The sequence below is a fragment of the Tursiops truncatus genome, chromosome 3 (genome assembly GCF_011762595.2).
Source record: "Tursiops truncatus isolate mTurTru1 chromosome 3, mTurTru1.mat.Y, whole genome shotgun sequence".
Lineage (NCBI taxonomy): Eukaryota > Metazoa > Chordata > Mammalia > Artiodactyla > Delphinidae > Tursiops > Tursiops truncatus.
In genome coordinates this window covers 100,200,678-100,214,690 of record NC_047036.1, presented here as the reverse complement: position 1 = coordinate 100,214,690, position 14,013 = coordinate 100,200,678, and the positions used below count along the sequence as shown (strand labels likewise).

At 35.4% G+C, this 14,013-nt stretch overlaps 1 protein-coding gene across 4 annotated transcripts in view; it reads right to left on the bottom strand.

Annotated features, from left to right (window-relative positions):
• Positions 1 to 14,013, bottom strand: part of ZNF474 (zinc finger protein 474) — a 163,251-nt gene that overhangs the window by 124,960 nt on the left and 24,278 nt on the right. For all 4 annotated transcript variants that reach the window (XM_019940894.3, XM_019940895.3, XM_073802437.1 and 1 more), the window contains exon 4: positions 6,372 to 11,545. The gene's annotated coding sequence lies outside the window, so the exon portion shown is untranslated. The remainder of the gene's footprint in view (positions 1 to 6,371; positions 11,546 to 14,013) is intronic.

Sequence of the window (14,013 nt, the reverse complement as noted above, 5' to 3'; positions counted from 1 at the left end):
ACCTTACACCTAAAATAACTAGAGAAAGAAGAAAAAACAAAAGCCAAAGTTAGCAGAAGAAAATAAATCATAAAGATCAGAGCAGAAATAAATGAAATAGAAACAAAGAAAACAATAGCAAAGTTCAGTAAAACTAAAAGCTGGACTTTGAAAATATAAACAAAATTGATAAACCATTAGCAAGACTCAACAAGAAAAAAAGGGAGAGGACTCAAATCAATAAAATTAGAAATGAAAAAGGAGAAGTTACAACAGACACCACAGAAATACAAAGCATCCTAAGAGACTACTACAAGCAACTCTATGCCAATAAAATGGATAACCTGGAAGAAATGGACAAATTCTTAGAAAGGTATAACCTTCCAAGACTGAACCAGGAAGAAATAGAAAAATATGAACAGACCAATCACAAGTAATGAAATTGAAACTGTGATTAAAAATCTTCCAACAAACAAAAATCCAGGACCAGATGGCTTCACAGGTGAATTCTATCAAACATTTAGAGAAGAGCTAACACCCATCCTTCTCAAACTCTTCCAAAAAATTGCAGAGGAAGGAATACTCCCAAACTCATTCTATGAGGCCACCATCACCCTGATACAAAACCAGACAAAGATACCACAAAAAGAGAAAATTACAGACCAATATCACTGATGAACATAGATGCAAAAATCCTCAACAAAATACTAGCAAACAGAATCCAACAGCACATTAAAAGGATCATACACCATGATCAAGTGGGATTTATCCCAGGGATGCAACGATTTTTCAATATATGCAAATCAATCAATGTGATACACTACATTAACAAATTGAAGAATGAAAACCATATGATCATCTCAATAGATGCAGAAAAAGCTTTCAACAAAATTCAACACCCACTTATGATAAAAGCTCTCTAGAAAGTGTGCATAGAGGGAAACTACCTCAACATAATAAAGGCCATATATGAAAAACCCACAGCAAACATCATTCTCAATGGTGAAAAACTGAAAGCATTTCCTCTAAGATCAGGAACAAGACAAGGATGTCCGATCTTACCACTGTTATTCAACATAGTTTTGGAAGTCCGAGCCACAGCAATCAGAGACGAAAAAGAAATAAAAGAAATACAAATTGGAAAAGAAGAAGTAAAACTGTCACTGTTTGCAGATGACATGATACTATACATAGAGAATCCTAAAAATGCCACCAGAAAACTACTAGAGCTAATCAATGAAGTTGGTAAAGTTGCAGGATACAAAATTAATGCACAGAAATCTCTTGCATTCCTATACACTGATGATGACAAATCTGAAAGAGAAATTACGAAAACACTTCCATTTACCATTACAACAAAATGAATAAAAAACGTAGGAATAAACCTACCTAGGGAGACAAAAGACCTGTATGCAGAAAACTATAAGACACCGATGAAAGAAATTAAAGATGATAAAAACAGATGGAGAGATATACCATTTTCTTGGATTGGAAGAATCAATATTGTGAAAATGACTAAACTACCCAAAGCAATCTACAGATTCAATGCAATCCCTATCAAATTACCAATGGCATTTTTTATGGAACTAGAACAAAAAATCTTAAAATTTGTATGGAGACACAAAAGACTCCGAATAGCCAAAGCAGTCTTGAGGGAAAAAAATGGAGCAGGAGGAATCAGACTCCCTGACTTCAGAGTATACTACAAGGCCACAGTAATCAAGAAAATATAGTACTGGCACAAAAACAGAAACATAGATCAATGGATCAAGATAGAAAGCCCAGAGATAAACCCACACACCTATGGTCAACTAATCTACGACAAAGGAGGCAAGGATATACAAGGGAGAAAAGACAGTCTCTTCAATAAGTGGTCCTGGGAAAATTGGACAGCTACATGTAAAATAATAAAATTAGAACACTCCCTAATACCATACACAACAATAAATTCAAAATGGATTCGAGACCTAAATATAAGACTGGACACTATAAAACTCTTAGAGGAAAACATAGGCAGAACACTCTATGACATAAATCACAGCAAGATCCTTTTTGACCCACCTCCTAGAGTAATGGAAATAAAAACAAAAATAAACAAATGGGACCTAATGAAACTTCAAAGCTTTTGCACAGCAAAGGAAACCATAAACAAGACAAATAGACAACCCTCAGAATGGGAGAAAATATTTACAAACGAATCAACAGACAAAGGATTAATCTCCAAAATATGTAAACAGCTCATGCAGCTCAATATTAAAGAAACAAACAACCCAATCCAAAAATGGGCAGCAGACCTAAATAGACATTTCTCCAAAGAAGACAACAGATGGCCAAGAAGCACATGAAAAGCTGCCCAACATCAGTAATTATTAGAGAAATGCAAATTAAAACTAAATGAGGTATCACCTCACACCAGTTAGAATGGGCATCATCAGAAAATCTACAAACAACAAATGCTGGAGAGGGTGTGGAGAAAAGGGAACCCTCTTGCACTGTTGGTGGGAATGTAAATTGATACAGACACTATGGAGAACAGTATGGAGGTTCCTTAAAAAACTAAAAATAGAATTACCATATGATCCAGCAATCCCACTACTGGGCATATACCCAGAGAAAACCATAATTCAAAAAGACACATGCACCCCAATGTTCATTGCAGCACTATTTACAATAGCCAGGTCATGGAAGCTACCAAAATGCCCATCAACAGATGAATGGATAAAGAAGTTGTGGTACATATACAAAATGGAATATTACTCAGCCATAAAAAGGAACCAAATTGGGTCATTTGTTGAGACGTGGATGTATCTAGAGATGGTCATACAGAGTGAAGTAAGTCAGAAAGAGAAAAACAAATATCATATATTAACACATGTGTGTGGAACCTAGAAAAAGTACAGATAAACCGGTTTGCAGGGCAGAAGTTGAGATACAGATGTAGAGAACAAACGTATGGACACAAAGGGGGGAAAACCACGGGGTGTGGGGATGGTGGAGTGATGAATTGGGTGATTGGAATTGACATGTATACACTGATGTGTACAAAATTGATGACTAATAAGAACCTGCTGTATAAAAATAAAATAAAATTAAAATATTTTTAAAAATAGAATAAAATAATATTCATTTAAATTATATAGATCCAGAGAAGAAACAGCCATATTAAGGTCCAGTTTGTGAACCAAGTTCTCTTAGAAATAATATATAAGATTCAATTTCTAAAACAAGTTGGAAAATGCAACTGACAGAAATGATAGCTTACATTCTCAGGCTCAAAAGAAATGTATATTCATGATGGTGATAGCAAACTTGGAAAGACTGAGGAAATGTTTTTCCTTATTAAACATTTGAGTGCTGATAATTTTCTGTCAATTCATAGGAATGCATAAAAACTTTTAATCTGATGCTTATTTTATCAGGCATAGGGTTTCTTTTCTCTGTAATTGTGAGACATACACTATTAAACAGGCAATAGAGTAGAGATTATATTAAGTATTGTTTCCTTACGAACAAAGAAATATTTTCCTCCCACTTTCCTTGTCTAGAACAGTGTCTGGAATACAGTAGACACTCAATAAATTATTGAACGAATGAAAATTAAGTTCAAGCTACATTCTGTGTAAATGGGTTTGAAAAATACATCCCTTTTCCTGGGATTATCATTCTTGATTAAATTTATAACTGTATATTTTTAGCTTTTGCTTATTACAGAATTGCTTAAAGTCAGATTACTGCCTAGGTAAAGATTTGGACAACATACAAGACAGAATGCCCAACCTGATTCAAACTCTTGTGCGTGGTTCCACTGGCAAGCAGTCATGGAAGGACTCAACTTGTATATCTGTTTTGAATATTTGTTTTATTACATGCAAGCCAAGATGAGCTGGCTTATTAAAAATTAATGATGGCAATAAAGACAAATAAATAGATTAATGTAGCCGAATAGAGTCCAGAAATATGGCTGATTCACATATGTGATCAATTCTTTTTTGACAAAGATGCCAAGACAATTCAATAGAGCGAGGAAAATCTTTTAAACAAATGATGGTGGAACCACTGGATTCATGTAGCAGAAAAATGAATATCAACCATCTACTGTCACCAAACACAAAAATTAACTCGAGGTGGATCATAGAACTACATATAAAAATTAAAACTATAAAGCTTCTAGAAGTATAGGAAAATACTTTATGACCTCAATATTTTCAAAGAGTTCTTAGACAAAACACAAAAAGCACTAAACATAAAAGAAAAAGAATTTAAAATTTTACTTCATATAAATTAGAAACTTCTACTCTTTAAAAAATACCATTAAGAAAATTAAAAGATAAGCCACAGATTGGGAAGAAATGTTTTCAATACATATATTTGACACATATATGGCAAGCAACCCAATATGGGTTGCCTAATTCGGGCAAAAGCTTTGAATAGATTATTCACAACAGAAAACGTATAAAATATCAACAAGCTCATGAAACAATAGTATATATCATTTTGCTGTTTGTGAAGAAAATGCAAAATAAAACCACAGAGATACCACTGTACACACACTAGAATGGATAAAATTTTTAAAATTACCAATACCAAGTGTTAGGATGTGAAAAAATCAAAACTCCCATATATGCCTCGTGGGCATGTGAAACATTACAACCACTATGGAGAACCATCTGGCAATTTCTCATAAAGTTAAATATATATCTACCTAATGATATGGACATTCTGTCCCTAAATAATTATCCTAGAGAAATGAAAATATATGTCCACAAATAGAATATAAAACAAATGTTCATAACAGCTCTTAACAGTGAAAAACTGGAAACAACATAAATACACATTAACAGGTAAATGGATAAACCAATTATGGCACATTCATACAACAGAATATTACTCCACAATAAAAATGAACAAATTACACACAATGACATAGATCTCTTTCAAACATATTATACTGAATAAAAGAAATCATATGCAAAAGAGAATATACTGAATTATTTCATTTATATGAAATTCTAAACAGGCAAAGCTAATCTGTGACAGAAAGTAGATCAGTGATTACTTGGTGGGTAGGTGGGTGGAGAATGAAATACAAAGTTAATGGACATATTCTTATATTTTATCATTGGTGGTAAAATGGATGTAATCACTTACAAAACTCATCAGATTGTGTACTTAAAATGGGTGCATTTTATTGTATGTGAATTATGTATCAATAAAGATGATATAAAAATAAAAACACATTTAAAACGGGCAAGAAATATGAATAGATACTTAACAAAAAAGAGATGCAAATCTCCAACAAGCTTGTGTAAAAATGCTTAACTTCATTAGTCATGAAGGAAATGCAAATTATAACCACAATGACATATCATTTCATGCTCCTTATAAAGATAAACATATGTCTACCCTATCATCCATCAGTTTTAGTCCTAGGTCTGAACCCAAGATAAATGAAAACATATGTCCACCAAAAGACTTGTGCAAGAATGTTTAAATCAACTTTAGTTATAGGAGACCGAAACTGGAAACAAACCAAATATCAATCAATCGGAAAATAGATAAACAGATGTGGAATAATTCTATACTGCATTAATACTCACCTATAAAAGGAATTGAACTACTTATATACACAGCAACAGGAACAATCTCAAAAACATTCTGCTGAGCCAATGAAGTCAGATACAAGAATACATACTGTATGATTCTACTCATATAGAATTCATGAACAGCCAAATTATTCTCTAGTAATAGAAATCAGAACAGTGGTTGCCTAAGGAGGGGAGACTGACTGGAAGGGATGTGAGGAAACTTTCTGAGTGATAGAAATGTCCTATGTCTTGATTAAGGTGATGGTTTACATGGTTGTATATATATATCAAATTCATTGTTTTTTTAGGAACTTGAATTTAAACTTAAGATCAGTTACATTTCACTCCATGTGAATTTTATCTCAATTAAAAAAAAACTACCAAGTCAACTGAGTAACTATAGCCTTTATCACCCCTTTTCTTTCATGGATAATCTGGCTTATAAACATATAATTCTGAATTTATGTTAAAAATATATTTTATCAACTTTTCTTAAGAAAATTTTAAAAATCATCCCTTTAAATGGAATTTGATTCTTTTAGCCATTAAAACATTTAATCCATAGTTCAATTATTGTCAGAATCATCCAATGAAGTAAAACAATATTTGTTCATTTGTTAAGTAGTATTTGAGGGTTTTTTTTTAACTTAAGAATTGGTTACTTTTCTTTGGATTCCTTTCCTATAGCAAGGAAATATTACTACATAGTGGTGAGAAGGAAGTGGAAGAGATCAAGATTATTATTGCTAGTTGAAAGGTAAGATTTGAGACAGACAACCAAGAAAGAACACCTTCTGGGAGACTCACCTTGTAACATTTTTTCTTCATCTTTCTATTTTGGCTTTTGTCATGGCCTGCTGAACCCCTCAGTGAGGGAGCTGGTGGAAACAGGAGCAGACTAGCTGGGAGCTCCACGATTCACATCCCCTCTTGCAAGAGTTCATGTAGTATGTGAGGCTGGCTGCCTGGAACAGGAACCCCAGCCTTTGTTGCCAGGATGTATCCTGGCAACCTGTCAACAAAAGGGACAGGACTGAGTTCTATAGTAACAGATTGGAAAACTCCGAAACAAGGGGTGAAGAAACTCAGAAACAGACAGCAAAATAGGTATGGATCTCAACTTTCTTTGAAGTTGACTCTGGGAGTTTTACCAGTGGACTAAACATCACAGAAAGGGAGGCAGATTAATCTAAGTCACAAGGCTCTTCTTGGCAATGGAATGGGGTGGAAACACTTTTTTTTTCCTAAGGAAGAAAAAAAATTACTGATTGTCCTATTGATTTTTTCTAGGGTCTTTAAAAAGTATCATCTATATAGGAATGCTTGGCCTCTTCTAAAAGAGGGAGATGGATATTCTCCATGGTTCTCAAAGTGTGCATTGGTCCAAAATGAAATGCAAGATGCAGAAGATAATTAGTTTATTTTCTAATGTGTCTTAAAATATAGAAAACATTTTTAAAAACTAAGGTCAACATTTAAAAATGTATCTAAAATAAAGATTTTTTAAAACCCTACATATAAAAAGACTCTGAGATATTAAGTTAATCATAGTACAATCCTAAAAACATTATTTTTAAAATTCTGTATTAAACCTGATGAGGTAAAAAAGTTTATTAACATAGGAAAAAGTCCATAATATATTTCTAAATGAAAAAGAGAAGCTACAAAGCAGAATAAATAATATGATCTCATTAAAATGTGTGTGTGTGTCTGTGTATGCAAGCACATGCCCACATGCATGAGCTGAAAGAACATATACTAAAATGTTAACAGCAGTTAGCACTGGATGATGAAATTAAGAAACATTTTATTAAATGTTCTTTAGGGCTAGGAATTAGGGGAAACAACTCTAAATTTCAAGATTCCAAAATCCTGGACTTCCCTGGTGGCACAGTGGTTAAGAATCGGCCTGCCAGAATAAAGAAAAAAGAATGAAAAGAATTGAGAACAGTCTCAGAGACCTCTGTGACAACATTATATGCACTAACATTTGAATTATAGGGGTCCCAGAAGAAGAAGAGAAAAAGAAAGGGTCTGAGAAAATATTTGGAGAGATTATAGTCGAAAACGTCCCTAAAGGAAACAGTTAGTCAAGTCCAGGAAGGGCTGAGAGTACCATGCAGGATAAACCCAAAGAGAAACATGCCAAGACACATATTAATCAAACTATCAAAAATTAAATACAAGGAAAAACATTAAAAGCAGCAAGGGAAAAGCAACAAATAACATAAAAGGGAATCCCCATAAGGTTAACAGCTGATCTTTCAGCAGAAACACTGCAAGCCAGAAGGGAGTGGCAGGACATATTTAAAGTGATGAGAGGGAAAAACCTACAACCAAGATTACTCTACCCAGCAAGGATGTCATTCAGATTCGATGGAGAAATTAAAACCGTTACAGACAAGCAAAAGTTAAGAGAATTCAGCACTACCAAACCAGTTCTACAACAAATGCTAAAGGAACTTCACTAGGCGGGAAACACAAAAGAAGGAAAAGACCTACAAAAACAAACCCCAAACAATTAAGAAAATGGTAATAAGAACATACATTCAATAATTACCTTAAATGCAAATGGATTAAATGCTCCCGCCAAAAGACATAGAATGGCTGAATGGTTACAAAAACAAGACCTGTATATAGGCTGTCTACAAGAGACCCACTTCAGACCTAGGGACACATACAGACTGAAAGTGAGGGGACGGAAAAAGATATTCCATGCAAATGGAAATCAAAAGAAAGTTGGAATAGCAATTCTCATAACAGACAAAATAGACTTTAAAATAAAGACTACTACAAGAGACAAAGAAGGACACTATATAATGATCAAGGGATCAATCCAAGTAGAAGATATAACAATTGTAAATATTTATGCACCCAACATAGGAGCACTTCAATATGTAAGGCAAATGTTAACAGCCATAAAAGAGGAAATCGACAATAACACAATCATAGTAGGGGATTTCAACACCCCACTTTCACCAATGTACAGATCATTCAAAATGAAAATAAATAAGGAAACACAAGCTTTAAATGACACATTAAACAAGATGGACTTAATTGATATTTATAGGATATTCTATCTAAAACCAACAGAATACGCTTTCTTCTCAAGTGCTCATGGAATATTCTCCAGGATAGACCATATCATGGGTCACAAAACCTTGGTAAATTTAAGAAAATTGAAATCATATTAAATATCTTTTCTGACCACAATGCTGTGAGATTGGAAATCAATTACAGGAAAAAAACTGTAAAAAATACAAACACATGGAAGCTAAACAATACACAACTAAATAACCAAGAGATCACTGCAGAAATCAGAGAGGAAATCAAAAAATACGTAGAAACAAACGACAATGAAAACACGATGACCCAAAACCTATGGTATGCAGCAAAAGCTGTTCTAAGCGGGAAGTTAGTAGCAATATGATCCTACCACAAGAAACAAGAAAAATCTCAAATAAACAACCTAAGTCTACACCTAAAGCAATTAGAGAAAGAAGAAAAAAAACCTTAAAGTTAGCAGAAGGAAAGAAATCATAAAGATCAGATCACAAATAAATGAAGAAGAAATGAAGGAAACAATAGCAAAGATCAACAAAACTAAAAGCTGGTTCTTAGAGAAGATAAATAAAATGGATAAACCATTAGCCAGACTCATCAAGAAAAAAAGAGGGAAGACTCAAATCAACAGAATTAGAAATGAAAAAGGAAAAGTAACAACTGACACTTCAGAAATACAAAGGATCGTGAAAGATTACTACAAGCAACTCTATGCCAATAAAATGGACAACCTGGAAGAAATGGACAAATTCTGAGAAAAGCACAACTTTCTGAGACTGAACCAGGAAGAAACAGAAAATATGAACAGACCAATCACAGCACTGAAATTGAAACTGTGATTAAAAATCTTCCAACAACAAAAGCCCAGGACCAGATGGCTTCACAGGCAAATTCTAACAAACATTTAGAGAAGAGCTAACACCCATCCTTCTCAAACTCTTCCAAAAAAATTGAAGATAAAGGAACACTCCCAAACTCATTCTACGAGGCCACCATCACCCTGATACCAAACCACACAAAGATGTCACAAAAAAAGAAAACTATAGGCCAATATCTCTGATGAACATAGATGCAAAAATCTTCAACAAAATACTAGCAAACAGAATCCAACAAAACATTAAAAGGATCATAAACCATGATCAAGTGGGATTTATCCCAGGAATGCAAGGATTCTTCAATATATGCAAATCAATCAGTGTGATTCACCATATTAGCAAACAGAAGAATAAAATCCATAAGATCATCTAAGTAGATGCAGAAAAAGCATTCAACAAAATTCAACACCCATTTATGATAAAGACTCTCCAGAAAGTAGGCATAGAGGGAACCTACCTCAACATAATAAAGGCCATGTATGACAAACCCATAGCCAACATCATTCTCAATGGTGAAAAACTGACACCATTTCCTCTAAGATCAGGAACAGGACAAGGTTGCACACTCTCACCACTATTATTCAACATAGTTTTGGAAGTTTTAGCCACAGCAATCAGAGAAGAAAAAGAAAAAAAGGAATCCAAACTGGAAAAGAAGAAGTAAAACTGTCACTGTTTGCAGATGACATGATACTCTGCATAGAGAATCCTAAGGATGCTACCAGAAAACTACTGAAGCTAATCAATGAATTTGGTATAGTAGCAGGATATAAATTAATGCACAGAAATTTCTTGCAGGCCTATACACTAATGATGAATAATCTGAAAGAGAAATTAAGGAAACATTCCCATTTACCATTACAACAAAAAGAATAAAATACCTCGGAATAAGCCTAAGGAGACAAAAGACCTGTATGCAGAAAACTATAAGACACTGTTGAAGAAATTAAAGATGATACAAACAGATAGAGAGATATATCATGTTCTTGGATTGGAAGAATCAACATTGTGAAAATGACTATACTACCCAAAGCAATCTATAGATTCAATGCAATCCCTGTGAAACGACCAATGGCTTTTTCACAGAACTAGAACAAAAAATTTCACAGTTTGTATGGAAACACAAAAGACCCTGAATAGCCAAAGCAATTTTGAGAAAGAAAAATGGAGCTGGAGGAATCAGGTTCCTGGACTTCAGACTATGCTGCAAAGCTACAGTAATCAAGACAGCATGTACTGGCACAAAAATAGAAATATAGATCAATGGAACAGGATAGAAAGCCCAGAGATAAACCCACGCGCATATGGTCACCTTATCTTTGATAAAGGAGGCAAGCGTATACAATGGAGAAAAGACAGCCTCTTCAATAAATGGTGCTGGGAAAACTGGACAGCTACATGTAAAAGAATGAAATTCTAAAACTTCCTAACACTGTACATGAAAATAAACTCAAAATGGATTAAAGACCTAAATGTAAGGCCAGACACTATAAAACTCTTAGATGAAAACATAGGCAGAACACCTATGACATAAATCACAGCAAGATCCTTTTTGACCCACCTCATAGAGTAATGGAAATAAAAACAAAAATAAACAAATGGGACCTAATGAAACTTCAAAGCTTTTGCACAGCAAAGGAAACCATAAACTAGACGAAAAGACAACCCTCAGAATGGGAGAAAGTATTTGCAAACAAAGCAACTGACAAAGGATTAATATCCAAAATATACAGGTAGCTCATGCAGCTCAATATCAAAAAAACAAACAATGCAATCCACAAATGGGCAGAAGACCTAAATAGACATTTCTCCAAAGAAGATATACAGATTGCCAACAAACACATGATAGGATGCTCAACATCACTAATCATTAGAGAAATGCAAATCAAAACTACAATACAGGGGCTTCCCTGGTGGTGCAGTGGTTTAGGGTCCGCCTGCTGATGCTGGGGACATGGGTTCGTGCCCCGGTCCAGGAGGATCCCACGTGCCGCGGAGTGGCTGGGCCCGTGATCCACGGCCTGCACGTCCGGAGTCTCTGCTCTGCAAAGAGAGAGGCCACAACAGTGAGAGGCCCGCGTACTGCAAAACAAACAAACAAACAAACAAAACAACAAACTACAATACAGTATCACCTCACACCAGTCAGAATGGCTATCATCAAAAAATCTAAAAACAATAAATGCTGGAGAGGGTGTGGAGAAAAGGGAACCCTCTTGCACTGGTGGTGGGAATGTAAACTGATATAGCCGCTATGGAGAACAGTATGGAGGTTCCTTAAAAAACTAAAAATAGAATTACCATATGATCCAGCAATCCCACTACTGGGCATATACCCTGAGAAAACCATAATTCAAAAAGAGTCATGTACCATAATATTCACTGCATCTTTATTTACAATAGCCAGGATATGGAAGCAACCCAAGTGTCCATTGACAGATGAATGCATAAAGAAGATGTGGCACATATATACAATGGAATATTACTCAGCCATAAAAAGAAACAAAATTGAGTTATTTTTAGTGAAGTTGATCAACCTAGGGACTGTCATATAGAGTGAAGTAAGTCAGAAAGAGAAAAACAAATACCGTATGCTAACACATATATATGGAATCTAAAAAAAAAATGGTTCTGATGAACCTAGGGGCAGGACAGGAATAAAGACACAGATGTAGAGAATGGACTTGAGGACACAGGGAGGGGAAAGTGTAAGCTGGGATGAAGTGAGAGAATAACACTACATATATATACTACCAAATGTAAAATAGATAGCTAGGGGGAAGCAGCTGCATAGCACAGGGAGATCAGCTCGGTACTTTGCGACCACCTAGAGGGGTAGGATACGGAGGGTGGGCAGAGACGCAAGAGGGTGGGTATATGGGGATATATGTATACATATAGCTGATTCACTTTGTTATACAGCAGAAACTAACACAACATTGTAAAGCAATTATACTCCAATAAAGATGTTAAAAAAAAAAAAAGAATACGCCTGCCAACGCAGGGGACATGGGTTCGATCCCTTGTCTGGGAAGATCCCAAATGTGGAGCAGAGCAACTAAGGCCATGCACCACAACTACTGAGCCTGTAGTCTAGAGCCCGTGCGCTGCAACTACTGAAGCCTGTGTGCCACTACTACTGAAGCCCACACGCCTAGAGCCGGTGCTCTGCAAGAGAAGCCACCAGAATGAGAAACCTGTGCACCACAACAAAGAGTAGCCCCCGCTTGCTGCAAGTAGAGAAAGCCCACACGCAGCAACAAAGACCCAACGCAGCCAATAAATAAATATATAAAAATAAACTGCACATAAAAAAGAAAAGATTCCAAAATGCTGCCCCTCACCCCCAGATAACTGAATTGGTATGTATAAGTAATTCACAGGACTATTAATTCTGTTGAAATGACTTCAGACCACACAATCTAAAAGACCTCACTGGATAATGAAGTTTCACATCGAACACTATATATTGTTCTAGAGATGAGCAGATAAGTCCTCTACAGAGATTTATAGTTATCTCAATTATACTATCACATTAAGTAGTTCCAATTTGGGTGCTTTTCTCCTGAAAACTTTCATAAGATGCCATATATTGATGATAAAGCATGTCTAAAATGATTAAAGAGCTGCTATGAGAGTGACTAAATATTGAGATGGCGAAAGAAAACTTAGTTTTACATTTGGCTTCTTACAAACTTGTGGGTCCCTCGTTAACATATTTCTTACTTTATACAAACTGCATGCTTTCTTGGCTCTATTGTGAGCTAAACAAGATATTTCTCTAAAGAAGTTGTCCAATAAATAAACACCATCCCAAATGCACACACAGTATTCAGTCTAGTGGCCAGCTATTTGGGCCAGATGGCAGAAGAACAAATAGGAAATGCTGGCCTAGGACAGGACAATCCCGGGAAAACACCAGGAGAGCAGATATTTCCATGCTAAAATAGGGCAAAAAGTTCTTTATCTGGACTAGAGTGACTGGTCTCAGGAGGCCTGAGAATAACAGCTCTTCCAGCAGTGGGCACATGTGTTAGCTGGGTCACTAATGGTGCATTCACAGCCCTCTCTTCCCTTAGTGGGGTTGCTGAGTGGCCAGCTGCTTTTCTGCATTCATCGGAGATGCTTCGGAAAGTGACTGGAGAGGAACCTTTGTTTTCTTCCAAATTCTGGACCCATTTGAAATTCTTTGGTTTGTAGTTTCAGCTTAAATTGAACTTCCTAGTGTTCAAATCTATTTCATCTTGGCAAAACAGGCCTTCCTAGGTATCTTTCTCTTCTCTCTCTCTCTCTAACTTTTAAAGGAACAAAAACTTTTAAGCAGCTTATTTAAAAAAAAGAAACCACCAAGCTCAAAAAGCCATCTTGGACATCACATAGCTTTACAACACAATCTTTTGATGAGTTAAATGTAAATGAAGCAGAAACATATGGATTCCATTTCCTATAAATCACACGTGATCCTCAAAAAGCAAGGGAGAATGTACTCAGCACAGTGTATTCTGTTTTGT